Source organism: Saccostrea cucullata, unplaced genomic scaffold (assembly GCF_032062105.1).
Source record: "Saccostrea cucullata isolate Sc308-1 unplaced genomic scaffold, CSIRO_AGI_Scuc_v1 ctg593, whole genome shotgun sequence".
Taxonomy (NCBI): domain Eukaryota; kingdom Metazoa; phylum Mollusca; class Bivalvia; order Ostreida; family Ostreidae; genus Saccostrea; species Saccostrea cuccullata.
The window spans coordinates 315,241-322,747 of NW_026927738.1; positions in this window are offsets into that span (position 1 = coordinate 315,241).

A 7,507-nucleotide genomic window follows, 5' to 3' on the forward strand; every position below is an offset into this window, starting at 1 on the left:
GTTTAGAGTCTCAATCAAGCAAAGCACCAATATGCTTTGTATAACAATCAACGCAATTTTCAATCCTGCCCTGTGGCAACGCACTTTGAAAAAATTACGCACTTTGAAAAAAAATTTCAAAGTGCGTTAAAATTGGGACAAAATCAACGCACTTTGAAATTTTTTTCAAAGTGCGTTAAAATTGGGACAAAATCAACGCACTTTGAAATTTTTTTCAAAGTGCGTTAAATTTGGGACCAACTCAACGCACTTTGAAAAAATTTTTCAAAGTGCGTTAAGAGTCTACATCAATATATTTTACCATGGAGACACTTAACGCACTTTGAAAAAAAAAATCATATTTTAGTAATGGAAAGATTTTATTTGTTATTTATCTTTCAAAAAACTTATGAATTGATTAACTCCCGTCGAAAAAAGGAGAAGACAGGTATAAGATCCCTCAGTCCAAATCTTTATCTTTTGAATACATAGGTGTCGGTAACAAACGGGGGAGGGGAGCAATAAACCCAAAAAGGGTAAGCTGCATTTTCAATGCTTATACGATGTATATATATTTTTCCAGAATAAGTGGGGGGCTAAGCCCCTCCTCCCCTGGCCCATTGCCCGGTCTCGATGTCTATGCTATACTCAAAACATTTATATAATTATGTATTTACCTAACTGGTATGACGTTGAAAACTTTCAATATTAAATGAGTTAATTAAAACAGGTAAAAACTAGAAATATTGAAGTACAGTAAAACGTATGAGAGAGAAAGAATTTTATTTGTTTTGAACAATCAAATTGCCCCCTTTCTATTATGATAAATGCTAAGTTGCTTTAAGCTGTCCACTGTTAGTGCCCCCTTTACATCTTTACGTATACTTATCAAAGACTAGAATTTAAAGAAAAAAAAATTAATGGTCTTAAACAATCGTCACTCTTTTTTTCAAGACCCTTTTCCCTTTTATTTTATCAAAACCTCAAATATTTAAAACGTCAACTTCTCAGGTCCTGAAGTGACTTCATCATAAAAAAGTCATCCATCCAGGATCTGTTATTTATCATACCGATTATTTGTAAGAATATTGATCAATCTACATTTTTTTTCAAAGTGCGTCAATATGGTCGATATCAACGCACTTTGAAAAAAATTAATTTTTTCAAAGTGCGTTATAGCTTGGTCCCAAATTTAAAGCTGAACACTTCTCATGAATAGGCACTGTCAGACGGGTATATAAACCGTTCGCTTTCTTTACACCCGATTGCACACTCGAAACGTGTGGCCGTGTGGCAACGCACTTTGAAAAAATTACGCACTTTGAAAAAATTTTTCAAAGTGCGTTAAAATTGGGACAAAATCAACGCACTTTGAAAATTTTTTTCAAAGTGCGTTAAATTTGGGACCAACTCAACGCACTTTGAAAAAATTTTTGAAAGTGCGTTAAGAGTCTACATCAATATATTTTACCATGGAGACAAGTAACGCACTTTGAAAAAAAATCAAATTTTTTGTCATGGAAAGATTTTATTTGTTATTTATCTTTAAAATAACTAAGCCTAACCCTAACCTCAAAAATGAATTGATTTACTCCCGTCGAAAAGAGGAGAAGACGGGTATAAGATCCCTCAGTCCAAATCTTTATCTTTCCAATACATAGGTGTCGGTAACAAACGGGGGAGGGGAGCAATAAAACTAAAAAGGGTACGCTGCATTTTCAATGTTTATATGATGTATAGCCCCCCCCCCCCATCCCCTCCCCTGGCCCATCGCCCATGCAGTCTCGATGTCTATGCTATACTCAAAGCATTCATATAATTATGTATTTACCTAACTGGTATGACGTTGAAAACTTTCAATAATAAATGAATTAATTCAAACAGATGAAAACTAGAAATTTTTAAGTACAGTAAAACGTATGAGAGTGAAAGAATTTTCATGGTTTTGAACAATCAAATTGGCCCCTTTTTATTATGATAAATGCTAAGTTGCTTAAAGCTGTCCCCTGTTAGTGCCCCCTATACGCCTTTACATCTACTTATCAAAGACTAGAATTAAAGAAAAAAGAAGAAACGAATTAATGAACTTAAACAATCGTCACTCTTTTTTTCAAGACCCTTTTCCCTTTTATTTTATTAAAACCTTAAATATTTAAAACGTCAATATCTCAGGTCCTACAGTGACTTTATCATAAAAAATTTATCAAACCAGGATATGTTATTTATCATACCGATTATATGAAGGAATATTGATCAATCTTTACATTTTTTTCAAAGTGCGTTAATATGGTCGATCTTAACGCACTTTGAAAAAGAATTATTTTTTTCAAAGTGCGTTAGCTTGGTCCCAAATTTTAACGCACTTTGAAATTTTTTTTCAAAGTGCGTAATTTTTCAAAGTGCGTTGTAACATGGCCGACATGTAGTACTCCTTTCGTGGTTTTAGATTTTTTGCGTTTATTTCTTGTTTTTATGTGCATTTTCTGTTTGTAAATAATGTTTTTACCTGTATTTTCAATGAAACTTTTGTCCTGTTTTGGAATAAATACGTAAAATTTTATAATTTCATCGAGATTGAGTAGGACGTTTTGTAAGATGTACGTCTACACTCGTCGGATTTCTACAGTGAAATACATTGAACTGAATAGCGATCTGCTCCTTATATACGAGTTGTAGGGAGAGCGTTGAAGAACGGGAAATATGGCGGACTATGCCTATTTACGAGTAGTGTTCAGCTTTAACGCACTTTGAAGAAAATTTTCAAAGTGCGTACCTTTTCAAAGTGCGTTGTAACACTGCCTGCTTAGCATTTCTTGTGTAGTGAGATAAACTCACCAATGTAAAGAAAAGCTCTTGACACGGCAAAACTAGATTACTGAGATGTGACTATCTAAAGTCTTATATAGTATACAAGCTTGTTATCCATTAGTTTTGCCTAAACATTTGCATAATCTAAAGCAGAGAGCAAAGATCGTTTTGTCTACGTTGTTCAAAGGGCCGTAATTTGAATTATCGAACTTTGTAACAAACTTCCATTATGCAAATTTTATAACATACATTAAATCGCACAAGAAAAAATGTATAAATAAGGTGTCCCTGGAAGGGTGGATGGTGGGGGATTAAAATAACTGTGCTTGTCCAAATACAAGTAGAATTGAATCTAATTGAATCTACTTCCACTGACAGCTACACTCTGCTGCAAAATAATAATGCATTACATTGTAATCCGGGCAAATCATCCAATCAAAATAAACTTTGTCTTTTTTTTTAATCAATTGAATTAAAAATAGGATTGACAATTCACACTATTTTATTTATTGTTCTGAAAGAGAGTTTCAAAAACCAGACTGGATGTGATTGTTCATTCACAATTCTTTAATATATGTTCTCATTATTTGTACACTTTGAAAGGAATCAAAAATTAACAATCAGAAATTACATTGAAGGACATCACAAATAATATCGAAGGACTTTTCGACAACCTAAATATTGCTAATTTTTATTCATCGAATGACCAGTTTGGGTATGCGAAAACATTCGGAATCTTTAAATGAACACCCATCTTTGACTGGTGAGTGGATTTTTTTTTCTTTTGCGAGGAATTCATATAGCTTGCCTAAAAAAATAATTTAACTGCACTCTATATACTGTATATTTTGATAATTTTTTTTTCACTGAACGACTATAGTTGGGGTATGCGGAAACATTCAGAAATTTAAATGAACACTCATCTTTGACTATACTGAGTGGATATTTTTTTCTTTTGCAAGGAATTGATACAGCTTGCCTTAAGAAGAATTTAAAACTACTCTCCAGAAACCACAATGTAATGTCAGTTAAAAAATGAAGTCCAAATTAATTTTACATCATTTTATTGAAAATAATAAGGTTGAATCCAACATTTCTTTTTTTACGATTCAGCGTTCTTTTTCAAAACAAAAATTGAAGAAAAGATTGGATGGAATAATTTAATATACATTTTAGGGTATGGCAGATCTCCGTATGAATCTAGATAAACATGTCAGCAATTATGTCGAGAGATTACTATGAAGTGCCGTATTGCTCTTCAGGGCTTAAAGAGCTGAGTTCTCGTCAAACAACAGTTACTTTTGCGGTATTTTATATCGAAACTGATTTCAGCATTATGCAGCTCTGCAGAAATGTAGCCATTTGAATTAAATGAATTTATATACTAGTCTTTCACCATAACTGTAGCGTTATGGTTTTATATATTAGTCTGTGACCATCATATGGTCAAAGACTAAGATATAAAACCATAAAGCTACAGTTCTGCAGCTAAGCATTATGCAAAACATCCATGCACTTCAATACCAGGATACTGCATGCATTGTACTGCTCGACGTACAGTCTGTTTAAAACATACATGTACATGGTCAATATTTAATGCAACTACAATTTGTGAGAATCATGTTAAAAATGTAAACTATTTCCAATTTTGCCTAGTCTTCTTCCATAAAATAGACGTGGTGGAATAGATTTCTTAATAATTACTCCATAAACTTTGATAAGATTGTTCTCTTACTATATACATTTAGAATTTAGAAATGATCATATCGATACTTTATAATAAAGTTACATTTTGTTTCTTTGTTGCACTTGCCCGGGTAGTCAAAATAGTGTAAATTCAAACGTTTGACTCATGAGTTCACATTTTGAGTCTCAATCAAGCAAAGCACCAATATGCTTTGTATAACAATCAAACGCAATATTCAATCCTGCCTGCTTAGCATTTCTTGTGTAGTGAGATAAACTCACCAACCAAATGAAAAGCTCTTGACATGGCAAAACTAGTTTACTGAGGAGTGACTCTCTAAAGTCTTATATAGTATACAAGCTTGTTATCCATTAGTTTTGCCTAAACATTTGCATAATCTAAAGCAGAGAGCATAGATCAGTTTGTCTACGTTGATTAAAGGGCCGTAATTTGAAATATCGAATTTTGTAACAAACTTCCATTATGCAAATTTTACAAATACATTAAATCGCACAAGAAAAAATGTATAAATAAGGTCTTTGTAACAAACTTCCATTATGCAAATTTTACAACATACATTAAATCGCACAAGGCAAAATGTATAAATAGGGTGTCCTTGGAAGGGTGGATGGTGGGGGAGTAAAATAACTGTGCTTGTCCAAATACAAGTAGAATTGAATCTAATTGAATCTACTTCCACTCACAGCTACACTCTGCTGCAAAATAATGCATTACATTGTAATGCCGGGCAAATCATTCAATGAAAGTAAAGTTGGTCAATTTTTTTTTAATCAATTGAATTAAAGATAGGATTGACAATTCACACTATTTTATATTCTAAATGTATATAGTAAGAGAACAATCTTATCAAAGTTGATTGAGTTATTACTAACAAACCTATTCCACCATGTCTGTTTTAAGGAAGAAGACTAGGCTAAATTGGAAATAGTTCACGTTTTAAACACAATTTTCACAAACCGTAGTTGAATTCAATATTGACCATGTGTGTTTTAAATAGACTGTACATCAAGCAGTGCAATGCAACGCATTGGAGTGCAAATAGATCTTTATTGTAAGAAGACTTAATGCATAATACTTAGTTGCAGAACTGTAGCTTTATGGTTTTACATATTAGTCTTTGACCATATCATGGTCACAGACTAATATATAAAACCATAACGCTACAGTTGAGGTCAAAGACTAGTATATAAATTCATAACGCTACAGTTCTGCAGAGCTACATAATGCTCCAATCAGTTTTCGATGTTAAATTCCGCAAAAGTAACTGTTGTTCGACGAGAACTCAGCTCTTTAAGCTCTGAACAGCAATACGGTACTTCAAAGTAATCTCTCGACATAATTACTGACATGTTTATCTAGATTTAGACAGAGAACGGCCATACCCCAAAATTTAAATAAAGATATTCCATCCAATTTTTCTCCATATTTTGTTTTGATAAAAAACGCCGAATCATAAAAAGAAATATTAGATTCAACCTTATTATCAATACACATGTAAAATTATGTAAAACTAATTTGGACTTCATTTTTAAAATAATTACATTGTGGTTTCTGGAGAGTAGTTAAATTCTTCTTAAGGCAAGCTGTATTAATTCCTTGCAAAAGAAAAAAAAATCCACTCAGTATAGTCAAAGGTGAGTGTTCATTTAAATTTCTGAATGTTTCCGCATACCCCAACTATAGTCGTTCAGTGAAAAAAAAAATATCAAAATATACAGTATATAGAGTGCAGTTAAATTATTTTTTTAGGCAAGGTATATGAATTCCTCGCAAAAGAAAAAAAATCCACTCATCAGTCAAAGATGGGTGTTCGTTTAAAGATTCTGAATGTTTTCGCATTCTGATTGTTAATTTTTGATTCCCTTAAAATTGTACAAATAATGAGAACAAATATTAAAGAACTGTGAATGAACAATCACATCCAGTCTGGTTTTTGAAACTTTATTTCAGAACAATAATTAGAATCGATCATATCGATACTTTATAATAAAGTTAAGTTGTGTTTCTTTGTTGCACTTGTCCGGGTAGTAAAAACAGTGTAAAATCGAACGATTAACTTATGAGTTAAAGTTTAGAGACTCAATTAAACAATGCACCGATATGCTTTGAATAACAATCAAACTCGCTTCTTCCTTAAAACAGACGTGGTGGAATAGGTTTGTTAGTAATTATAACAACTCGATCAACTTTGATAAGATTGTTCTCTTACTATATACATTTAGAATTTAAAATCGATCATATCGATACTTTATAATAAAGTTACATTGTGTTTCTTTGTTGCACTTGTCCGGGTAATAAAAACAGTGTAAAATCAAACGATTATCTTATGAGTTAAGGTTTAGAGACTCAATCAAACAAAGCACCGATATGCTTTGTATAACAATCATTCACGCTTTTCAGTCCTGCATGCTAAGCAATTCTTGTGTTATGAGTTAAAGTCTCCAACTGAAAGCACGCGCTTGACATGGCTAAACTTGATAACTGATGAGTGCCTCTCTAAAGTCTTATCACCCATTCTCAATATAAGGGCTCAAATGATGTCGCCTCATTTTCATTTAAAAGAAATGCCACTGATGTAATTTTTAAATCAACATTATAAATAGTCATATAACAATGAATAAGAATTCATATAATTATCGATCTGAAAGGGTAATTAAGGAGTTCCAAATTCAAATATAGTAGCCTATTTGAAATGTACGTTACTGTCGCCGAGGCAAATATTATTCTGAATCCCCTCTGTGTAATATATAGTTTTGATTCTCAAGTAAAAATTTTCTGATAAGTTAAACCTTGTATCATATATATTTCTTTTCATAACAATAAATACATTTTCTTTGTGATAATAAATAATTTTTACTGAGCAATGTCCCTGTCGCTTAATTCTATTTCAACCACGTTACAAGCAAACACAAAGATTATACACCTGATAGTTTTGTTCTCCTTTATTTATTGATGGGCTACATTTGAAATTTCAAAGGGTTAATTACTCCTACTTAGATAATGTAACATGAA